Source organism: Lepisosteus oculatus, chromosome 14 (assembly GCF_040954835.1).
Source record: "Lepisosteus oculatus isolate fLepOcu1 chromosome 14, fLepOcu1.hap2, whole genome shotgun sequence".
NCBI lineage: Eukaryota > Metazoa > Chordata > Actinopteri > Semionotiformes > Lepisosteidae > Lepisosteus > Lepisosteus oculatus.
In genome coordinates, this window is record NC_090709.1 from 21,630,747 (window position 1) to 21,652,628 (window position 21,882).

The following is a 21,882-nucleotide window of genomic DNA, read 5'->3' on the forward strand; positions in this document are numbered from 1 at the left end:
CAGGTGCTGTAAGCTTTTAAGCGCAGGAGGCGCCCTATCCCCGCTCGCTCGCTCATTCCCCTGTTCACACGTGCAGTGCGGCTTGTCCGTCTGTTTATTTGTCAGCGTTGGCGAGACACGGGTGCTTGTGTATTAGCGTGAGCGTTTTTTATTCTGATCAGGAACAGTTTTACAAGTCCGCAAAGGATCGAGGAAAGGTTTATCGCCAGCTGAAAAGAGACACAGCGCTTCGGCTGTGGAGACTTGTTCGGCTGGCGTTCGGAGAGTCGCGTTTTTCAGAATTGTATTGAGATCGTTTTCCACAGAGCTCAGATGTCAAAGCACAGCAGCAGCTCTCCACAGCGATCCTCTATAGCGCCCTTTCTCCCGCAGCTCCGTCCTCATTGGAAGGAAGCAAGAGTGAAAGGCTGAAGTGAAAAGGAGCGGGGACGAAGGCAGTGAAGAGAGAGAACGTGGGAAGAAGAGAAAAACGCAAGGGAAAAAAAGCAGCGTCGTAAAAGAGGTGACGGGGCTGTCCTCTCAATAAGAAGGGTGCCAGCGAGCCTTGCTCTCGCTTAAGGCCACACCCCCTTGAGCACGCCTGATCTCGTCTGATCTCGGAAGCTAAACAGGGATGGGCCTGGTTAGTACTTGGATGGGAGACCGCCTGGGAATACTAGGTGCTGTAAGCTTTTAAGCGCAGGAGGCGCCCTATCCCCGCTCGCTCGCTCATTCCCCTGTTCACACGTGCAGTGCGGCTTGTCCGTCTGTTTATTTGTCAGCTTTGGCGAGACACGGGTGCTTGTGTATTAGCGTGAGCGTTTTTTATTCTGATCAGGAACAGTTTTACAAGTCCGCAAAGGATCGAGGAAAGGTTTATCGCCAGCTGAAAAGAGACACAGCGCTTCGGCTGTGGAGACTTGTTCGGCTGGCGTTCGGAGAGTCGCGTTTTTCAGAATTGTATTGAGATCGTTTTCCACAGAGCTCAGATGTCAAAGCACAGCAGCAGCTCTCCACAGCGATCCTCTATAGCGCCCTTTCTCCCGCAGCTCCGTCCTCATTGGAAGGAAGCAAGAGTGAAAGGCTGAAGTGAAATAGAGCAGGGACGAAGGCAGTGAAGAGAGAGAACGTGGGAAGAAGAGAAAAACACAAGGGAAAAAAAGCAGCGTCGTAAAAGAGGTGACGGAGCTGTCCTCTCAATAAGAAGGGTGCCAGCGAGCCTTGCTCTCGCTTACGGCCACACCCCCTTGAGCACGCCTGATCTCGTCTGATCTCGGAAGCTAAACAGGGATGGGCCTGGTTAGTACTTGGATGGGAGACCGCCTGGGAATACCAGGTGCTGTAAGCTTTTAAGCGCAGGAGGCGCCCTATCCTCGCTCGCTCGCTCATTCCCCTGTTCACACGTGCAGTGCGGCTTGTCCGTCTGTTTATTTGTCAGCTTTGGCGAGACACGGGTGCTTGTGTATTAGCGTGAGCGTTTTTTATTCTGATCAGGAACAGTTTTACAAATCCGCAAAGGATCGAGGAAAGGTTTATCGCCAGCTGAAAAGAGACACAGCGCTTCGGCTGTGGAGACTTGTTCGGCTGGCGTTCGGAGAGTCGCGTTTTTCAGAATTGTATTGAGATCGTTTTCCACAGAGCTCAGATGTCAAAGCACAGCAGCAGCTCTCCACAGCGATCCTCTATAGCGCCCTTTCTCCCGCAGCTCCGTCCTCATTGGAAGGAAGCAAGAGTGAAAGGCTGAAGTGAAATAGAGCGGGGACGAAGGCAGTGAAGAGAGAGAACGTGGGAAGAAGAGAAAAACGCAAGGGAAAAAAAGCAGCGTCGTAAAAGAGGTGACGGAGCTGTCCTCTCAATAAGAAGGGTGCCAGCGAGCCTTGCTCTCGCTTACGGCCACACCCCCTTGAGCACGCCTGATCTCGTCTGATCTCGGAAGCTAAACAGGGATGGGCCTGGTTAGTACTTGGATGGGAGACCGCCTGGGAATACCAGGTGCTGTAAGCTTTTAAGCGCAGGAGGCGCCCTATCCCCGCTCGCTCGCTCATTCCCCTGTTCACACGTGCAGTGCGGCTTGTCCGTCTGTTTATTTGTCAGCGTTGGCGAGACACGGGTGCTTGTGTATTAGCGTGAGCGTTTTTTATTCTGATCAGGAACAGTTTTACAAGTCCGCAAAGGATCGAGGAAAGGTTTATCGCCAGCTGAAAAGAGACACAGCGCTTCGGCTGTGGAGACTTGTTCGGCTGGCGTTCGGAGAGTCGCGTTTTTCAGAATTGTATTGAGATCGTTTTCCACAGAGCTCAGATGTCAAAGCACAGCAGCAGCTCTCCACAGCGATCCTCTATAGCGCCCTTTCTCCCGCAGCTCCGTCCTCATTGGAAGGAAGCAAGAGTGAAAGGCTGAAGTGAAAAGGAGCGGGGACGAAGGCAGTGAAGAGAGAGAACGTGGGAAGAAGAGAAAAACGCAAGGGAAAAAAAGCAGCGTCGTAAAAGAGGTGACGGGGCTGTCCTCTCAATAAGAAGGGTGCCAGCGAGCCTTGCTCTCGCTTAAGGCCACACCCCCTTGAGCACGCCTGATCTCGTCTGATCTCGGAAGCTAAACAGGGATGGGCCTGGTTAGTACTTGGATGGGAGACCGCCTGGGAATACTAGGTGCTGTAAGCTTTTAAGCGCAGGAGGCGCCCTATCCCCGCTCGCTCGCTCATTCCCCTGTTCACACGTGCAGTGCGGCTTGTCCGTCTGTTTATTTGTCAGCTTTGGCGAGACACGGGTGCTTGTGTATTAGCGTGAGCGTTTTTTATTCTGATCAGGAACAGTTTTACAAGTCCGCAAAGGATCGAGGAAAGGTTTATCGCCAGCTGAAAAGAGACACAGCGCTTCGGCTGTGGAGACTTGTTCGGCTGGCGTTCGGAGAGTCGCGTTTTTCAGAATTGTATTGAGATCGTTTTCCACAGAGCTCAGATGTCAAAGCACAGCAGCAGCTCTCCACAGCGATCCTCTATAGCGCCCTTTCTCCCGCAGCTCCGTCCTCATTGGAAGGAAGCAAGAGTGAAAGGCTGAAGTGAAATAGAGCGGGGACGAAGGCAGTGAAGAGAGAGAACGTGGGACGAAGAGAAAAACGCAAGGGAAAAAAAGCAGCGTCGTAAAAGAGGTGACGGAGCTGTCCTCTCAATAAGAAGGGTGCCAGCGAGCCTTGCTCTCGCTTATGGCCACACCCCCTTGAGCACGCCTGATCTCGTCTGATCTCGGAAGCTAAACAGGGATGGGCCTGGTTAGTACTTGGATGGGAGACCGCCTGGGAATACCAGGTGCTGTAAGCTTTTAAGCGCAGGAGGCGCCCTATCCCCGCTCGCTCGCTCATTCCCCTGTTCACACGTGCAGTGCGGCTTGTCCGTCTGTTTATTTGTCAGCTTTGGCGAGACACGGGTGCTTGTGTATTAGCGTGAGCGTTTTTTATTCTGATCAGGAACAGTTTTACAAGTCCGCAAAGGATCGAGGAAAGGTTTATCGCCAGCTGAAAAGAGACACAGCGCTTCGGCTGTGGAGACTTGTTCGGCTGGCGTTCGGAGAGTCGCGTTTTTCAGAATTGTATTGAGATCGTTTTCCACAGAGCTCAGATGTCAAAGCACAGCAGCAGCTCTCCACAGCGATCCTCTATAGCGCCCTTTCTCCCGCAGCTCCGTCCTCATTGGAAGGAAGCAAGAGTGAAAGGCTGAAGTGAAATAGAGCGGGGACGAAGGCAGTGAAGAGAGAGAACGTGGGAAGAAGAGAAAAACGCAAGGGAAAAAAAGCAGCGTCGTAAAAGAGGTGACGGAGCTGTCCTCTCAATAAGAAGGGTGCCAGCGAGCCTTGCTCTCGCTTACGGCCACACCCCCTTGAGCACGCCTGATCTCGTCTGATCTCGGAAGCTAAACAGGGATGGGCCTGGTTAGTACTTGGATGGGAGACCGCCTGGGAATACCAGGTGCTGTAAGCTTTTAAGCGCAGGAGGCGCCCTATCCCCGCTCGCTCGCTCATTCCCCTGTTCACACGTGCAGTGCGGCTTGTCCGTCTGTTTATTTGTCAGCGTTGGCGAGACACGGGTGCTTGTGTATTAGCGTGAGCGTTTTTTATTCTGATCAGGAACAGTTTTACAAGTCCGCAAAGGATCGAGGAAAGGTTTATCGCCAGCTGAAAAGAGACACAGCGCTTCGGCTGTGGAGACTTGTTCGGCTGGCGTTCGGAGAGTCGCGTTTTTCAGAATTGTATTGAGATCGTTTTCCACAGAGCTCAGATGTCAAAGCACAGCAGCAGCTCTCCACAGCGATCCTCTATAGCGCCCTTTCTCCCGCAGCTCCGTCCTCATTGGAAGGAAGCAAGAGTGAAAGGCTGAAGTGAAAAGGAGCGGGGACGAAGGCAGTGAAGAGAGAGAACGTGGGAAGAAGAGAAAAACGCAAGGGAAAAAAAGCAGCGTCGTAAAAGAGGTGACGGGGCTGTCCTCTCAATAAGAAGGGTGCCAGCGAGCCTTGCTCTCGCTTAAGGCCACACCCCCTTGAGCACGCCTGATCTCGTCTGATCTCGGAAGCTAAACAGGGATGGGCCTGGTTAGTACTTGGATGGGAGACCGCCTGGGAATACTAGGTGCTGTAAGCTTTTAAGCGCAGGAGGCGCCCTATCCCCGCTCGCTCGCTCATTCCCCTGTTCACACGTGCAGTGCGGCTTGTCCGTCTGTTTATTTGTCAGCTTTGGCGAGACACGGGTGCTTGTGTATTAGCGTGAGCGTTTTTTATTCTGATCAGGAACAGTTTTACAAGTCCGCAAAGGATCGAGGAAAGGTTTATCGCCAGCTGAAAAGAGACACAGCGCTTCGGCTGTGGAGACTTGTTCGGCTGGCGTTCGGAGAGTCGCGTTTTTCAGAATTGTATTGAGATCGTTTTCCACAGAGCTCAGATGTCAAAGCACAGCAGCAGCTCTCCACAGCGATCCTCTATAGCGCCCTTTCTCCCGCAGCTCCGTCCTCATTGGAAGGAAGCAAGAGTGAAAGGCTGAAGTGAAATAGAGCGGGGACGAAGGCAGTGAAGAGAGAGAACGTGGGACGAAGAGAAAAACGCAAGGGAAAAAAAGCAGCGTCGTAAAAGAGGTGACGGAGCTGTCCTCTCAATAAGAAGGGTGCCAGCGAGCCTTGCTCTCGCTTATGGCCACACCCCCTTGAGCACGCCTGATCTCGTCTGATCTCGGAAGCTAAACAGGGATGGGCCTGGTTAGTACTTGGATGGGAGACCGCCTGGGAATACCAGGTGCTGTAAGCTTTTAAGCGCAGGAGGCGCCCTATCCCCGCTCGCTCGCTCATTCCCCTGTTCACACGTGCAGTGCGGCTTGTCCGTCTGTTTATTTGTCAGCTTTGGCGAGACACGGGTGCTTGTGTATTAGCGTGAGCGTTTTTTATTCTGATCAGGAACAGTTTTACAAGTCCGCAAAGGATCGAGGAAAGGTTTATCGCCAGCTGAAAAGAGACACAGCGCTTCGGCTGTGGAGACTTGTTCGGCTGGCGTTCGGAGAGTCGCGTTTTTCAGAATTGTATTGAGATCGTTTTCCACAGAGCTCAGATGTCAAAGCACAGCAGCAGCTCTCCACAGCGATCCTCTATAGCGCCCTTTCTCCCGCAGCTCCGTCCTCATTGGAAGGAAGCAAGAGTGAAAGGCTGAAGTGAAATAGAGCGGGGACGAAGGCAGTGAAGAGAGAGAACGTGGGAAGAAGAGGAAAACGCAAGGGAAAAAAAGCAGCGTCGTAAAAGAGGTGACGGAGCTGTCCTCTCAATAAGAAGGGTGCCAGCGAGCCTTGCTCTCGCTTATGGCCACACCCCATTGAGCACGCCTGATCTCGTCTGATCTCGGAAGCTAAACAGGGATGGGCCTGGTTAGTACTTGGATGGGAGACCGCCTGGGAATACCAGGTGCTGTAAGCTTTTAAGCGCAGGAGGCGCCCTATCCCCGCTCGCTCGCTCATTCCCCTGTTCACACGTGCAGTGCGGCTTGTCCGTCTGTTTATTTGTCAGCTTTGGCGAGACACGCTTGCTTGTGTATTAGCGTGAGCGTTTTTTATTCTGATCAGGAACAGTTTTACAAGTCCGCAAAGGATCGAGGAAAGGTTTATCGCCAGCTGAAAAGAGACACAGCACTTCGGCTGTGGAGACTTGTTCGGCTGGCGTTCGGAGAGTCGCGTTTTTCAGAATTGTATTGAGATCGTTTTCCACAGAGCTCAGATGTCAAAGCACAACAGCAGCTCTCCACAGCGATCCTCTATAGCGCCCTTTCTCCCGCAGCTCCGTCCTCATTGGAAGGAAGCAAAAGTGAAAGGCTGAAGTGAAATAGAGCGGGGACGAAGGCAGTGAAGAGAGAGAACGTGGGACGAAGAGAAAAACGCAAGGGAAAAAAAGCAGCGTCGTAAAAGAGGTGACGGAGCTGTCCTCTCAATAAGAAGGGTGCCAGCGAGCCTTGCTCTCGCTTATGGCCACACCCCCTTGAGCACGCCTGATCTCGTCTGATCTCGGAAGCTAAACAGGGATGGGCCTGGTTAGTACTTGGATGGGAGACCGCCTGGGAATACCAGGTGCTGTAAGCTTTTAAGCGCAGGAGGCGCCCTATCCCCGCTCGCTCGCTCATTCCCCTGTTCACACGTGCAGTGCGGCTTGTCCGTCTGTTTATTTGTCAGCTTTGGCGAGACACGGGTGCTTGTGTATTAGCGTGAGCGTTTTTTATTCTGATCAGGAACAGTTTTACAAGTCCGCAAAGGATCGAGGAAAGGTTTATCGCCAGCTGAAAAGAGACACAGCGCTTCGGCTGTGGAGACTTGTTCGGCTGGCGTTCGGAGAGTCGCGTTTTTCAGAATTGTATTGAGATCGTTTTCCACAGAGCTCAGATGTCAAAGCACAGCAGCAGCTCTCCACAGCGATCCTCTATAGCGCCCTTTCTCCCGCAGCTCCGTCCTCATTGGAAGGAAGCAAGAGTGAAAGGCTGAAGTGAAATAGAGCGGGGACGAAGGCAGTGAAGAGAGAGAACGTGGGAAGAAGAGGAAAACGCAAGGGAAAAAAAGCAGCGTCGTAAAAGAGGTGACGGAGCTGTCCTCTCAATAAGAAGGGTGCCAGCGAGCCTTGCTCTCGCTTATGGCCACACCCCATTGAGCACGCCTGATCTCGTCTGATCTCGGAAGCTAAACAGGGATGGGCCTGGTTAGTACTTGGATGGGAGACCGCCTGGGAATACCAGGTGCTGTAAGCTTTTAAGCGCAGGAGGCGCCCTATCCCCGCTCGCTCGCTCATTCCCCTGTTCACACGTGCAGTGCGGCTTGTCCGTCTGTTTATTTGTCAGCTTTGGCGAGACACGCTTGCTTGTGTATTAGCGTGAGCGTTTTTTATTCTGATCAGGAACAGTTTTACAAGTCCGCAAAGGATCGAGGAAAGGTTTATCGCCAGCTGAAAAGAGACACAGCACTTCGGCTGTGGAGACTTGTTCGGCTGGCGTTCGGAGAGTCGCGTTTTTCAGAATTGTATTGAGATCGTTTTCCACAGAGCTCAGATGTCAAAGCACAACAGCAGCTCTCCACAGCGATCCTCTATAGCGCCCTTTCTCCCGCAGCTCCGTCCTCATTGGAAGGAAGCAAAAGTGAAAGGCTGAAGTGAAATAGAGCGGGGACGAAGGCAGTGAAGAGAGAGAACGTGGGAAGAAGAGAAAAACGCAAGGGAAAAAAAGCAGCGTCGTAAAAGAGGTGACGGAGCTGTCCTCTCAATAAGAAGGGTGCCAGCGAGCCTTGCTCTTGCTTACGGCCACACCCCTTGAGCACGCCTGATCTCGTCTGATCTCGGAAGCTAAACAGGGATGGGCCTGGTTAGTACTTGGATGGGAGACCGCCTGGGAATACCAGGTGCTGTAAGCTTTTAAGCGCAGGAGGCGCCCTATCCCCGCTCGCTCGCTCATTCCCCTGTTCACACGTGCAGTGCGGCTTGTCCGTCTGTTTATTTGTCAGCTTTGGCGAGACACGGGTGCTTGTGTATTAGCGTGAGCGTTTTTTATTCTGATCAGGAACAGTTTTACAAGTCCGCAAAGGATCGAGGAAAGGTTTATCGCCAGCTGAAAAGAGACACAGCGCTTCGGCTGTGGAGACTTGTTCGGCTGGCGTTCGGAGAGTCGCGTTTTTCAGAATTGTATTGAGATCGTTTTCCACAGAGCTCAGATGTCAAAGCACAGCAGCAGCTCTCCACAGCGATCCTCTATAGCGCCCATTCTCCCGCAGCTCCGTCCTCATTGGAAGGAAGCAAGAGTGAAAGGCTGAAGTGAAATAGAGCGGGGACGAAGGCAGTGAAGAGAGAGAACGTGGGAAGAAGAGAAAAACGCAAGGGAAAAAAAGCAGCGTCGTAAAAGAGGTGACGTAGCTGTCCTCTCAATAAGAAGGGTGCCAGCGAGCCTTGCTCTCGTTTATGGCCACACCCCCTTGAGCACGCCTGATCTCGTCTGATCTCGGAAGCTAAACAGGGATGGGCCTGGTTAGTACTTGGATGGGAGACCGCCTGGGAATACCAGGTGCTGTAAGCTTTTAAGCGCAGGAGGCGCCCTATCCCCGCTCGCTCGCTCATTCCCCTGTTCACACGTGCAGTGCGGCTTGTCCGTCTGTTTATTTGTCAGCTTTGGCGAGACACGCTTGCTTGTGTATTAGCGTGAGCGTTTTTTATTCTGATCAGGAACAGTTTTACAAGTCCGCAAAGGATCGAGGAAAGGTTTATCGCCAGCTGAAAAGAGACACAGCGCTTCGGCTGTGGAGACTTGTTCGGCTGGCGTTCGGAGAGTCGCGTTTTTCAGAATTGTATTGAGATCGTTTTCCACAGAGCTCAGATGTCAAAGCACAGCAGCAGCTCTCCACAGCGATCCTCTATAGCGCCCTTTCTCCCGCAGCTCCGTCCTCATTGGAAGGAAGCAAGAGTGAAAGGCTGAAGTGAAATAGAGCGGGGACGAAGGCAGTGAAGAGAGAGAACGTGGGAAGAAGAGAAAAACGCAAGGGAAAAAAAGCAGCGTCGTAAAAGAGGTGACGGAGCTGTCCTCTCAATAAGAAGGGTGCCAGCGAGCCTTGCTCTCGCTTACGGCCACACCCCCATGAGCACACCTGATCTCGGAAGCTAAACAGGGATGGGCCTGGTTAGTACTTGGATGGGAGACCGCCTGGGAATACCAGGTGCTGTAAGCTTTTAAGCGCAGGAGGCGCCCTATCCCCGCTCGCTCGCTCATTCCCCTGTTCACACGTGTAGTGCGGCTTGTCCGTCTGTTTATTTGTCAGCTTTGGCGAGACACGGTTGCTTGTGTATTAGCGTGAGCGTTTTTTATTCTGATCAGGAACAGTTTTACAAGTCCGCAAAGGATCGAGGAAAGGTTTATCGCCAGCTGAAAAGAGACACAGCGCTTTGGCTGTGGAGACTTGTTCGGCTGGCGTTCGGAGAGTCGCGTTTTTCAGAATTGTATTGAGATCGTTTTCCACAGAGCTCAGATGTCAAAGCACAGCAGCAGCTCTCCACAGCGATCCTCTATAGCGCCCTTTCTCCCGCAGCTCCGTCCTCATTGGAAGGAAGCAAAAGTGAAAGGCTGAAGTGAAATAGAGCGGGGACGAAGGCAGTGAAGAGAGAGAACGTGGGAAGAAGAGAAAAACGCAAGGGAAAAAAAGCAGCATCGTAAAAGAGGTGACGGAGCTGTCCTCTCAATAAGAAGGGTGCCAGCGAGCCTTGCTCTCGCTTATGGCCACACCCCCTTGAGCACGCCTGATCTCGTCTGATTTCGGAAGCTAAACAGGGATGGGCCTGGTTAGTACTTGGATGGGAGACCGCCTGGGAATACCAGGTGCTGTAAGCTTTTAAGCGCAGGAGGCGCCCTATCCCAGCTCGCTCGCTCATTCCCCTGTTCACACGTGCAGTGCGGCTTGTCCGTCTGTTTATTTGTCAGCTTTGGCGAGATACGGGTGCTTGTGTATTAGCGTGAGCGTTTTTTATTCTGATCATGAACAGTTTTACAAGTCCGCAAAGGATCGAGGAAAGGTTTATCGCCAGCTGAAAAGAGACACAGCGCTTCGGCTGTGGAGACTTGTTCGGCTGGCGTTCGGAGAGTCGCGTTTTTCAGAATTGTATTGAGATCGTTTTCCACAGAGCTCAGATGTCAAAGCACAGCAGCAGCTCTCCACAGCGATCCTCTATAGCGCCCTTTCTCCCGCAGCTCCGTCCTCATTGGAAGGAAGCAAGAGTGAAAGGCTGAAGTGAAATAGAGCGGGGACGAAGGCAGTTAAGAGAGAGAACGTGGGAAGAAGAGAAAAACGCAAGGGAAAAAAAGCAGCGTCGTAAAAGAGGTGACGGAGCTGTCCTCTCAATAAGAAGGGTGCCAGCGAGCCTTGCTCTCGCTTACGGCCACACCCCCTTGAGCACGCCTGATCTCGTCTGCTCTCGGAAGCTAAACAGGGATGGGCCTGGTTAGTACTTGGATGGGAGACCGCCTGGGAATACCAGGTGCTGTAAGCTTTTAAGCGCAGGAGGCGCCCTATCCCCGCTCGCTCGCTCATTCCCCTGTTCACACGTGCAGTGCGGCTTGTCCGTCTGTTTATTTGTCAGCTTTGGCGAGACGCAGGTGCTTGTGTATTAGCGTGAGCGTTTTTTATTCTGATCAGGAACAGTTTTACAAGTCCGCAAAGGATCGAAGAAAGGTTTATCGCCAGCTGAAAAGAGACACAGCGCTTCGGCTGTGGAGACTTGTTCGGCTGGCGTTCGGAGAGTCGCGTTTTTCAGAATTGTATTGAGATCGTTTTCCACAGAGCTCAGATGTCAAAGCACAGCAGCAGCTCTCCACAGCGATCCTCTATAGCGCCCTTTCTCCCGCAGCTCCGTCCTCATTGGAAGGAAGCAAGAGTGAAAGGCTGAAGTGAAATAGAGCGGGGACGAAGGCAGTGAAGAGAGAGAATGTGGGAAGAAGAGAAAAACGCAAGGGAAAAAAAGCAGCGTCGTAAAAGAGGTGACGGAGCTGTCCTCTCAATAAGAAGGGTGCCAGCGAGCCTTGCTCTCGCTTACGGCCACACCCCCTTGAGCACGCCTGAACTCGTCTGATCTCGGAAGCTAAACAGGGATGGGCCTGGTTAGTACTTGGATGGGAGACCGCCTGGGAATACCAGGTGCTGTAAGCTTTTAAGCGCAGGAGGCGCCCTATCCCCGCTCGCTCGCTCATTCCCCTGTTCACACGTGCAGTGCGGCTTGTCCGTCTGTTTATTTGTCAGCTTTGGCGAGACACGGGTGCTTGTGTATTAGCGTGAGCGTTTTTTATTCTGATCAGGAACAGTTTAACAAGTCCGCAAAGGATCGAGGAAAGGTTTATCGCCAGCTGAAAAGAGACACAGCGCTTCGGCTGTGGAGACTTGTTCGGTTGGCGTTCGGAGAGTCGCGTTTTTCAGAATTGTATTGAGATCGTTTTCCACAGAGCTCAGATGTCAAAGCACAGCAGCAGCTCTCCACAGCGATCCTCTATAGCGCCCTTGAAATAGAGCAGGGACGAAGGCAGTGAAGAGAGACAACGTGGGAAGAAGAGAAAAACGCAAGGGAAAAAAAGCAGCGTCGTAAAAGAGGTGACGGAGCTGTCCTCTCAATAAGAAGGGTGCCAGCGAGCCTTGCTCTCGCTTATGGCCACACTCCCTTGAGCACGCCTGATCTCGTCTAATTTCGGAAGCTAAACAGGGATGGGCCTGGTTAGTACTTGGATGGGAGACCGCCTGGGAATACCAGGTGCTGTAAGCTTTTAAGCGCAGGAGGCGCCCTATCCCCGCTCGCTCGCTCATTCCCCTGTTCACACGTGCAGTGCGGCTTGTCCGTCTGTTTATTTGTCAGCTTTGGCGAGACACGGGTGCTTGTGTATTAGCGTGAGCGTTTTTTATTCTGATCAGGAACAGTTTAACAAGTCCGCAAAGTATCGAGGAAAGGTTTATCGCCAGCTGAAAAGAGACACAGCGCTTCGGCTGTGGAGACTTTATTAATAAGGCCCCTCAGTAGTTGAGATCTCTGTTATTCCCATCTAGAAACATGCAATCAGCATGTTATTGCTGAAGCAATAGTCACAACATTATTCCACACCTGGGTGAGATGCGGGTTATGATGACAGTCATGCTTTCTACACCTTATACTGAGCTCAGAAATGGACCAAGCGGACATCTCACGAGCAGATCCCTCCGCGTATAAGAAAGGCAACTTGTCTCAGCAAAAATACAAAAAGGCAAAAATCCCACACTTGGAATGCAAACGTACCCTAAAAAGGAAACACGGTTTTAAAACGAACTTGATTTTCCCCTGGAGAAACCTTTTTATGGACACACATCGCATCTATTACACATGTAGAACTAAATATAAAGATAAAACTTAATATAAGAAGTCATGACATATCACACATGACGAAGTCTGGTCCAGAATAAACAGTTTACACTGACCCACCTTTATTTACCCTGGTCACTCACTTCTATTAACTGTTTAACTGGGTAACAAATTAATATTTGTTTCAATTTGGGATCTACACCTGGGAGCCCTGAAATGTTGGCCAGAGGGGAGAAGCTGATATTCAGACGTGAGAATATATTAAAATAAAGGATCTGATGTTGTTTTTCACCTGTCTAATCAAAGCTTGTTCAAAAATTATCTGATTATAGGACACACGAGTTTATAATCATACTCATTCCACTTTTTAACCCCGTATATATGCACAATATGAAACGTATATACACTAAATCTCACGTGTGACTCCCATAATATACATTTCTTTACGAAAATTAGGAACACTTACTACAATTATCAACCCCCCATGACGAGGCAATATTTCATACCTTTGTTTCTTTGTGGGTTCAAAGTTCTGTCCTGTCGTTTCACACGTAATGTTTTGGTAGTTATCTCAATTTTCCTTTGCAATTATCTCCAAGATCATCATCAACTTTTTGTAAAACGCTATGCACAACTGATATTTAAAGAAAGTCCTGTACCAAAACGTCTTCGTAGGGAAAGACAACTTTTTTTCCTTACGTTAGTCGCTACACGGTTACTCAAAAAATCCATTCACCGCCTTTAAAAAAAAAGTTTCGTTTTTTATTGTGGTTCACTGACATTTCTGTCACAATTCTGAGGGACCCCAAATAAAATTCACTTGCCGGTATAAAGACGCCGGCGAGGATAAGACAGGTATCGAGCCACCTGCGTATCTAGCGGACGTTTAAAATAAAAAAATGGCGTGTAATGTTGCGAAGGGCTACTGTTTTTTTTATAGTTTGTCGATTGTAAGGGACGTGGGCCGCGACAGAAATACTGGACGGGGTGGGAAAAGGTTTATTGATGGTTTATTGTACCGCAACGGTCACAATTGACTCACCAGCAAAGATGGCGCCGAGGCCACATCGGCTCCCTCCCGCCCTGCCTCGCACCGAAGCTCGAGCTGCGGAGCGCGACGCCAAACCGCCAGTCCAGGGGCGCGGGCGCCGGACATAGACGTCATAAACCCTTCCGAGGCGCAGGAATTATAGATCACTGTAGTTTCTTCTGGACCCGGGTTAGGGACAGTGTGCCCTCCGTGAGAGTCTTCTGAGGAAGCCAGTGTCTCATGGGTGTCCAGGCTTGGTACCATCTGTCCATCACAGGACACACAGACACACACACTCACACACCCTGGACAGGACACCAGTCCATCACAGGACACACACACACTCACTCACACACCCTGGACAGGACACCAGTCCATCACAGGACATACACACACCCTAGATAGGACACCAGTCCATCACAGGACACACACACTCACACACCCTGGACAGGACACCAGTCACTCACAGGATACACACACACACTCACACACCCTGAACAGGACACCAGTCCCTCACAGGACACACACACACAACCTGGATAGGACACCAGTCCCTCACAGGACACTCAGACACACACACACTCACACACCCTGGACAGGAACCAGTCCATCACATGACAAACACACATTCACTCACACACCCTGGACAGGACAGCACTCCATCATAGGACACACACACACCAGGGCCAGTTTTCCCAGAAGCCAATTAGCCCAAAAGCCTGTCTTTGGACCCGAAGAACACAGGGAGAACATGCAGACTCCACACAGACAGCCCCCCCCCCCCCCCGGGTCCAGACCCGAGCCCGGAGCCCCCCCGCGCTGAACCCCTCCGTACAGACGGCCGCACACAGCTCCGTTGTTCCCGATTCCCGAGGTGATCTGTTAAAAGAAGCCGGTGTGTTGCCTCCAGGTGACATTTCCTACTGGAGTCAGGACAGGAGGCTCTTCTGTACACAGAAGGGGATGGGGGTGGGGAACAAGCCGCCCAGCCCTGTGGTTGAAGCCGATACCCCGGCTTCTCTCCAGACACAGCTGGGTGAGCTCCTCCAGTCAGTACAGGGGGCTCTACTGTACACAGAGGGTGGCGGGGGTGTGGAACAACTCCTTTGTTCAGGGCCTTGGGGCATTCTTGTTGTGAAAGGCGCTATATAAAAAAAACTGAATTGAAATTGAATCTTACAGGTTTGGGTTTTTCAGAGATCTTGTCAGAGATCTTGTCTGACGTGCCCGTTTCAAAAACGTAACGACACTCCTCACGTCCGAGCGCCGCCGGTCTGTGACGTAACGTATCCTTACACAACCATGACGGTTTCATCATGGACAGCACGAAAGCCCGAAAAGAGGTTGACATTTTAATTTGGCAACGCCACGATGGATCCCAGTTTTTTTTTTTTATTTTGGAGGCCAAAAAGGACAAAAAAGGAAACGTCCGGAGTGGATCGATGGTCATCTCTGCGGTTGTTCTGATGTTCTGAAAAAACAAAACAAAAAAAAAAACGGCTCGCTTGCCCGGTCGTGTAGTGTTTCCACACCCCACGCAAATCAACTTCTCTTCGCCCCCGGGGGCTCGTCGCCCGCAGCACCCCTCTCACGTGATAGGGGCTTCCCCCGGCTGTGACGTACTTACCCTACCCCCTTCCGCCAACGTCATACCGAAGGTCGCGCTTCGGGCCGCGGCGATGTTGACGGACTGTCTTGTAGCGTGAGAAGGGTTTAAATTTCGACTTAAGGAGTTGGACATCGTTATATTTCGCGAGGTATCATACGGGGGGAAAAAGAACATTTATATTTATCAACCTACTAGTAATACTGGGTGGATGTCACATTCCCCAAAGTTCAGTGCCTCTCTCTAATAAGGTAGAAACGTGACATTGAACTCCGTTCGAAACAGGAGAAATCACCAGGACACGATACAACTGACGTCCGGAAAAGAAAAAAAGAACTCCTATTCCCATTTGTAATGACCCCGTAGTGTTTTTCCCGGTGTGCGCTCATCTTTCGGAGACCCGTTTCTCTCTGGTGTTTTGCTGTTGGAATAAATGCCGAGGTGACCCTTCTGTGTGGAGTCTGCGTGTTCTCTCCAGCGGGTCGTTTCCTACACCGCAGGGGCTGATCGAACCGGGGTCTCCCAATCGTCACAGAAGTGTGTGTCATTTTGGGTGGTGGTGGGGGGGTGCATCGGGGATACTGCGCCCCGAGGGGATAACCTCTCACCTTACTCCGGACGAAGGGAGAAGACCTGTACCTTCACGAGTCCGGGTTGTGAAAACTTCTTCTGGCAGTTCAAAACGTTTCGAAGAGACTACAGCGCTACCCTGTTTTCCATTTCTATCGTGTATTATTATACAGTCATAAGTATCTGTACTGATCACAGATCCCCCTCTCACTACCAGGACTGAAGCCCAGTGCAGCACGAATAATAATAATAATAATTAATCCGTCTGGACTCTCCACTCAGAGCTCTTCCCAGGTCAGGGGGATCCCCTCCAGCCCCCCCAGTGTGGAGCCCCCACGTGGATGATGCTCCAGTCGGCTCAGCACACAGCAGCTCTCAGTGGGGAGGAGAGCAGAGGGATGGAGCCAGTTCAGAGAGGGGGGGTGATAAGGAGGCCATGATGGGTCAAGACCAGGGGGGGAATCAGGCCAGGACACTGGGGTAACACCCCTACTCCTCTCCAGAAACACCCCGGGATTGTTAATGAGCACAGAGAGTCAGGACCTCGGTTTGACGTCTTATCCGAAGGACGGCGCCTGTTTACAGTCCAGTGTCCCCCGTCACTATACTGGGGCATCAGGACCCACAAAGACCGCAGGGTGAAAGCGCCCCCTGCTGGCCCCACTCACACCTCTCCCAGCAGCAACCTCAGTTTTTCCCAGGAGTCTCCCCTCCAGGTACTGACCAGGCTTCTACCTGCTGGGCTCCAGTGGGGAGGGGGCTGCTAGCTGGGAGCTGCAGGGTGAGATGGCTGCTGGGCAAACGATGGCTAAAGAGCTTCCTAGGACACCCTGGAGTTCGTGGTCAACTTCCTTCTCTTCAGACGGAGGTGGCTTGAAATCTGTCTCGTTTCAAGGAGTATTGGACACGATGCCCCCCCTGCTTTAGCCCCGCTAACTGGTGGCACGCCGACAACGAGGGCTCTCGGCCTCAATCCATCAACCACAAACTCTCCGGGATGAAAGAGAAAGACAGACTCTGTTTGTTCGTTTCGGGGGGGGAGGGAAAAAACCAAAAGCTTTTTTTAAAAAACATTTTAATGATGCTTAACAAAAGAACAAAAATTACAATACAGATTAATGTCAAGGGACACACCCCCCCCCCCCCCATCTAACGATCATCACAGGACCTTAAAATAATACTTAATAATACAAGGTCATGCAGACGATCTGAGGACTCAGGTGGAGATAATGTGAAAGTTTTCCACAGTCCAGTCTGGGGTCCCTCAGCTTCAGTCCAGACTGGGGTCTGGGGTCCCTCAGCTTCAGTCCAGACTGGGGTCCCTCAGCTTCAGTCCAGACTGGGATCTGGGGTCCCTCAGCTCCGGTCCAGTCCAGTCTGGGGCCCCTCAGCTCTGGTCCAGTCCAGTATGGGGCCCCTCAGCTCCAGTGCAGTCCAGTCCAGTCTGGTGTCCCTCAGCTCCAGTGCAGCCCAGTCTGGGGTCCCTCAGCTTCGGCCCAGCACAGACTGGGGTCCCTCAGCTTCGGTCCAGCACAGTCTGGGGTCCCTCAGCTTCAGTCCAGACTGGTGTCCCTCAGCTTCGGCCCAGCACAGACTGGGGTCCCTCAGCTTCGGTCCAGACTGGGGTCCCTCAGCTCCAGTGCAGTCCAGACTGGGGTCCCTCAGCTTCGGTCCAGCACAGACTGGGGTCTCTCAGCTTCGGTCCAGACTGGGGTCCCTCAGCTTCAGTCCAGCACAGTCTGGGGTCCCTTAGCTTTGGTCCAGTCCAGTCTGGGGTCCCTCAGCTTCGGTCCAGCACAGCCTGGGGCCCCTCAGCTCCAGTCCAGTCCAGTCTGGGGCCCCTCAGCTTTGGTCCAGCACAGTCTGGAGTCCCTCAGCTTCGGTCCAGCACAGACTGGGGTCCCTCAGCTTTGGCCCAGCACAGACTGGGGTCCCTCAGCTTCGGTCCAGCACAGACTGGGGTCCCTCAGCTCCAGTCCAGTCCAGTCTGGTGTCTCTCAGCTCCGGTCCAGTGCAGTCTGGGGTCCCTCAGCTTCGGTCCAGCACAGTCTGGGGTCCCTTGGCTCCAGTCCAGTCCAGTCTGGTGTCCCTCAGCTCCAGTCCAGTCCAGTCCAGTCCAGTCCTTGGTGGGGAAGGCGACTCCGATCTTAGCTGGCACAGAACCAGGAAAGGAACCTGGAAAGAATATTGTTATTGCAGGTGTGAGGGACACAGACACGGACATCACCATGACATCAAACAGCAAGAGGAGACTCCTTCTTGAATCACAGACACGACCGGGCGGCGTCCCCCTGTCTGCTCACCTGCACCTCCTCTTCTTCTTCTTGTCCTTCCCGGCAGCCTGCTCCTCCTCTCCCTCGCTCTTCCTCTCCTGACACACGGTCTCCGCCGCCTCCATCGGCTCGTCCTTATCATCTGTCTCCACCGACATGCAGCTCAGGGACTTTAAAAAGACGCACCAGCACTTCTGAAGCAGAGACAGGAGAGTCACGTTAAGAGTCGGACTGGACACTCCAGGACATGAACACTGCACTGAGAGAGAGAGGGGTTCATACACACACACTGACTGGACACTCCAGTACATGAACACTGCACTGAGAGAGAGAGGGGTTCATACACACACACTGACTGGACACTGGACAGGAGTAAAGAGAGAATCAGAGCATTACCCACTTTCTTTTTCTTCTGTCTCACAGGAGGTGGTGATTGGACCTCCTCCAGCTGGAGTCCGAGTAGGGAGAGAGGGGGCAGGAGAGGGACAGCACAGGGAGAGAAAGAGAGAGACAGGTGAGTCAAGTGTCCCAAGAGTACAGAGACTCTGCTGAGATCACACTCGCAGTGAGTGAGCCTGGGTGTAGCCCACTAATACTGACCCACTGTACACCATAGGACAGAGAAGAGGAGGAGGAGAGAGACACACTGCCTAGACACCACAGGACAGAGAGGAGGAGGAGAGAGACACACTGACTGGACACCACAGCACAGAGAGGAGGAGGAGAGAGACAGTGACAGACAGGGCTGACAAGACAGACAAGATGGCGAAACTCCACCACAGACAGGACAGGAGGCAGGGTGGGACCAGCACTGACCTTCTTCCTCTCTCCTGCCGGAGGAGCTGTCTCCACCTCCTCTTCCTCCTGCAAGTCAAGAGACAGGCTGAGAGAGAGACGGGCTGGTGGGACATCGGCGAACAGAGCTGAAGGCAGAGAGCCGGGGAGACAGGCCCAGCTGGGACAACGCAGGACAGACAGAGAGACAGACAGAAAGGAAGGAGAGAGAGACACAAAGATGAAGGCACAGAAAGACAGCAGGCAAAGAGAAAGATTGAGATTGAGGGACAAACAAACCGAGAGAGAGAGCGGAAGGAGAGAGAGAGAGGAAGGAGAGAGAAGGACAGACAGACTGACAGACGGGGCTGAAAGAGAGAGAGACAGAGAGGCAGGGACAGACAGACAGCAGGACGAGAGAGAGACAGAGATCGAGGGACAATAATTTGGTTTCGAAATTTATTCTGAAAATATACAATCATTCACTCCTGAAAAATATCGAGTTCAAATTATACATTATGTACAATATTGTAATCAACATATGGCTAATCATCAAAAATAAAAAAAAAACTGTACTGGGGGACACAGCTGGCTGTGCTGTTCTGGACAGAACACACTGAGGTCCAGTTTCCACCTCCTGCAGGATCAAACAGCACCTCCACTGGCTCTCCAGTGAACAGAGGGACAGACAGAGAGGCTTCAGGCTGCAGGGTGACATTGTCTCTGTGAGCTGAAAGACAATCAGGACAGAGGATGATATAAGAACACACTCTGTCAAGAATATAGAGCCCTCTAGTGATCCTACTGTAGACCTGCTCACCACCCACAGTGACGATCACAGTGCTGATACTGCTTCCATTAAGGTCCCTCACTGTGTAGTTGCCCTGATCAGCTGGAGTGAGGGAGCGGAGTGTCAGAGAGCTGTTCTGCACTGACACTCACTGTTCGTACCTGGGGCCAGGGAGCCCTGCGCTGCTCAGTAAGACTATACGATTCCGGACAGATCGTGCAGGATCAAACAGCACCTCCACTGGACCAGCAGTGTGGAGGGGGGAGACAGAGAGGCACCAGGCTGCAGGCTGTGGACTTCTGAGTGAGCTGAAAAGGGACAGGTAGAAACATGTTGAATATTTAGTTTTACAACAATACCTTGAGTTTGGACTGCGATCAGCTTCATTTTGTATTTCAGCTGTGAAAATGCAATTTCAAAAATGCACGCCACAGTCATGTTAGGTTCAAGTTACAGTTGCATCACAACTCAATACATTTGCAGTTCACTTCTGAGATAATTGTTCCTGGTGTTTGTGTTGTGTATGCCTTGCAATGGAGGGGTGAGAAATAATGGACTTATTACATTATAATGAATAATAATTGCTTACACTTATATAGTGCTTTTCTGGACACTCCACTCAAAGCGCTTTGCAGGACATGGGGACTCCCCTCCACCACCACAAATGTGCAGCATCCACCTGGATGATGGGACGGCAGCCATAGTGCACTAGAACGCTCCCCACACACCAGCTATGAGTGGGGAGGAGAGCAGAGTAATGAAGCCAATTCATAAATGGGGGTTATTAGGAGGCCATGATTGGTAAGGGTCAATGGGAAATTTGGCCAGGACACTGGGGTAAAACCCCTACTCTTTTCGAGAAACACCCCGGGATTTTTAATGACCACAGAGAGTCAGGACCTCGGTTTTACGTCTCATCTGAAGGACGGCACCTGTTTACAGTTTTTCCAGTGTCCCCGTCACTATACTGGGGCATTAGGACCCACATGGGCCACAGGGTGAGAGTTCCCCCTGGTGGCCCCACTAACACCTCTTCCAGCAGCAACCTTAGTTATTATTGTGAAGAATGAAAGAATATTAGGAACATGAAAAGGTTGAATGTTTTAAATGCGTTTTTTTACTGAAACATCCGCTACAGAGATGCGCACACACGTCATTACAAACGCACACCTGCACAGAGACGTCCTCAAGCGCCTTGTTCACAATTATGGGCTCCAATAGGAACAAAAAACGCCAGCCTGACAACTCGAGCATTCAAACCAAGAACCCAACACGTACTTATGTTGGCAGCCTGTGCAGAAAAGCAGAAAGAACCACAAGCCTTCTCTATTGGGAGGAAAAACACACACTCCCTCTCTCACACTCCTGATTTCCTTAAATAGCTCATTCTTCATCTCTGGCTCCTACATACAGTATAGCAGCGCTCAGTCTGCTTTGAATAAGCCATAAATCTAAGATTTGTTTTATCTGTTCCTCTTGTCTAGGCCTAGAGCTGCTTTTCATAAAAGAGCTGTTTGCATAAATAGCTAGGGTTACAGCTGAAGACACCAGCTTCATCCCCCAGTGTGTTATACGTCGGGAGCAAGAGAAGAGGGCCAGGCCGTGCCTTTTCATAGATTTTTCTTCTGAAAAGTCAGTTTCTCAGAGGCAGATTTAGCCCCTCATGCATTGTAGAGAGATAGACACGCCCGCGCGCGAACAGTTAGAGCTGCACCCTCACACAGAGTCAGACCCGCACAGACACATCCTCTTGTTTAAACAAATACACAAACCTGACGGCGCTCACAATGATCCAGACACACACACACACACACACACACACACACACACACACATACACACACACACGACATCAGTAGTCACACTTGCACACTGGACCCCAGCTCAGTCCTCACCTCCAGCTCCTGCAAACCGCTTCAAACAAACTGCATTAAGAAAATTAGGTTGCGTTCCGGTAGCAGGCCATCCTGGGCACCAGTGTGAGTTACACACTCATTTGTAAAAGCCCTTCCGCATCGTCGGGCATGCTTCACAGTGCTGGACCTGGGGTGTGCGTGCTGTCTGTGTGGAGTTTGCATGTTCTCTCCCTGGTCTGTGGGGGTTTCCTCCAGGTGCTCCAGTTTCCCACAGTCCAGGGACAGGCTGCCACTTTCACTGGGCAGTGCACCGTCACCGTGGCAGCATGGTGGGTCGGATCTGATTTCAGTCTTTATTTCCTTTTTTAGAGATCCTGTAACCAGGACCTGTTCACTGCCATGACGGACATAAGGAACAATAAAGCCGAAGTCTTGTTTCCCACAAGAAACAACAAAACCGAAGTATTGTTCGATGTGCCGGTACAAACTTTTAGGTTATATAGTCCTTCCTTGCTGCTTCAGACGTCATTCGGTGTTATGGTAAGGGGGGGGTCGTGGTATTTGGCCAGTTAAGAGACCCTGGCCAAATGGTCAGTTTAAGATTATGCCCCCAGGGGGTTCCTTGCTCGCATCTGGAATCCTTATCAGTTAACCCC

General features: G+C 51.6%; 1 protein-coding gene, 14 non-coding genes and 5 pseudogenes across 15 annotated transcripts in view; 19 read left to right on the plus strand and 1 right to left on the minus strand.

Annotated features, from left to right (window-relative positions):
* LOC138244090 (5S ribosomal RNA) overlaps positions 1-15 on the plus strand; it is a 119-nt gene extending 104 nt beyond the window's left edge. The window contains exon 1 of the ribosomal RNA XR_011192704.1: positions 1-15. This exon is cut by the window's left edge and continues 104 nt beyond it. This is a non-coding gene — a ribosomal RNA (5S ribosomal RNA).
* The window catches only part of LOC138242777 (zinc finger protein 271-like), a 362,720-nt gene that overhangs the window by 134,158 nt on the left and 206,680 nt on the right, over positions 1-21,882 (minus strand). The gene's annotated exons all lie outside the window — the stretch shown is intronic.
* Positions 553-671, plus strand: LOC138218117 (5S ribosomal RNA; annotated as a pseudogene).
* On the plus strand, positions 1,209-1,327 carry LOC138244091 (5S ribosomal RNA). Its single transcript, XR_011192705.1, has one exon. It is a non-coding gene; the product is annotated as a 5S ribosomal RNA (ribosomal RNA).
* LOC138244092 (5S ribosomal RNA) lies at positions 1,865-1,983 on the plus strand. Its single transcript, XR_011192706.1, has one exon. It is a non-coding gene; the product is annotated as a 5S ribosomal RNA (ribosomal RNA).
* LOC138218118 (5S ribosomal RNA) lies at positions 2,521-2,639 on the plus strand (annotated as a pseudogene).
* On the plus strand, positions 3,177-3,295 carry LOC138245192 (5S ribosomal RNA). The gene has a single exon (XR_011193805.1). It is a non-coding gene; the product is annotated as a 5S ribosomal RNA (ribosomal RNA).
* LOC138244093 (5S ribosomal RNA) lies at positions 3,833-3,951 on the plus strand. The gene has a single exon (XR_011192707.1). It is a non-coding gene; the product is annotated as a 5S ribosomal RNA (ribosomal RNA).
* LOC138218119 (5S ribosomal RNA) lies at positions 4,489-4,607 on the plus strand (annotated as a pseudogene).
* Positions 5,145-5,263, plus strand: LOC138245193 (5S ribosomal RNA). Its single transcript, XR_011193806.1, has one exon. It is a non-coding gene; the product is annotated as a 5S ribosomal RNA (ribosomal RNA).
* Positions 5,801-5,919, plus strand: LOC138217451 (5S ribosomal RNA). The gene has a single exon (XR_011181163.1). It is a non-coding gene; the product is annotated as a 5S ribosomal RNA (ribosomal RNA).
* On the plus strand, positions 6,457-6,575 carry LOC138245194 (5S ribosomal RNA). The gene has a single exon (XR_011193807.1). It is a non-coding gene; the product is annotated as a 5S ribosomal RNA (ribosomal RNA).
* On the plus strand, positions 7,113-7,231 carry LOC138217452 (5S ribosomal RNA). Its single transcript, XR_011181164.1, has one exon. It is a non-coding gene; the product is annotated as a 5S ribosomal RNA (ribosomal RNA).
* Positions 7,769-7,886, plus strand: LOC138217535 (5S ribosomal RNA). Its single transcript, XR_011181247.1, has one exon. It is a non-coding gene; the product is annotated as a 5S ribosomal RNA (ribosomal RNA).
* Positions 8,424-8,542, plus strand: LOC138216393 (5S ribosomal RNA). Its single transcript, XR_011180105.1, has one exon. It is a non-coding gene; the product is annotated as a 5S ribosomal RNA (ribosomal RNA).
* Positions 9,080-9,188, plus strand: LOC138218892 (5S ribosomal RNA; annotated as a pseudogene).
* On the plus strand, positions 9,726-9,844 carry LOC138217307 (5S ribosomal RNA). Its single transcript, XR_011181019.1, has one exon. It is a non-coding gene; the product is annotated as a 5S ribosomal RNA (ribosomal RNA).
* On the plus strand, positions 10,382-10,500 carry LOC138216740 (5S ribosomal RNA). The gene has a single exon (XR_011180452.1). It is a non-coding gene; the product is annotated as a 5S ribosomal RNA (ribosomal RNA).
* On the plus strand, positions 11,038-11,156 carry LOC138216366 (5S ribosomal RNA). Its single transcript, XR_011180078.1, has one exon. It is a non-coding gene; the product is annotated as a 5S ribosomal RNA (ribosomal RNA).
* On the plus strand, positions 11,642-11,760 carry LOC138218665 (5S ribosomal RNA; annotated as a pseudogene).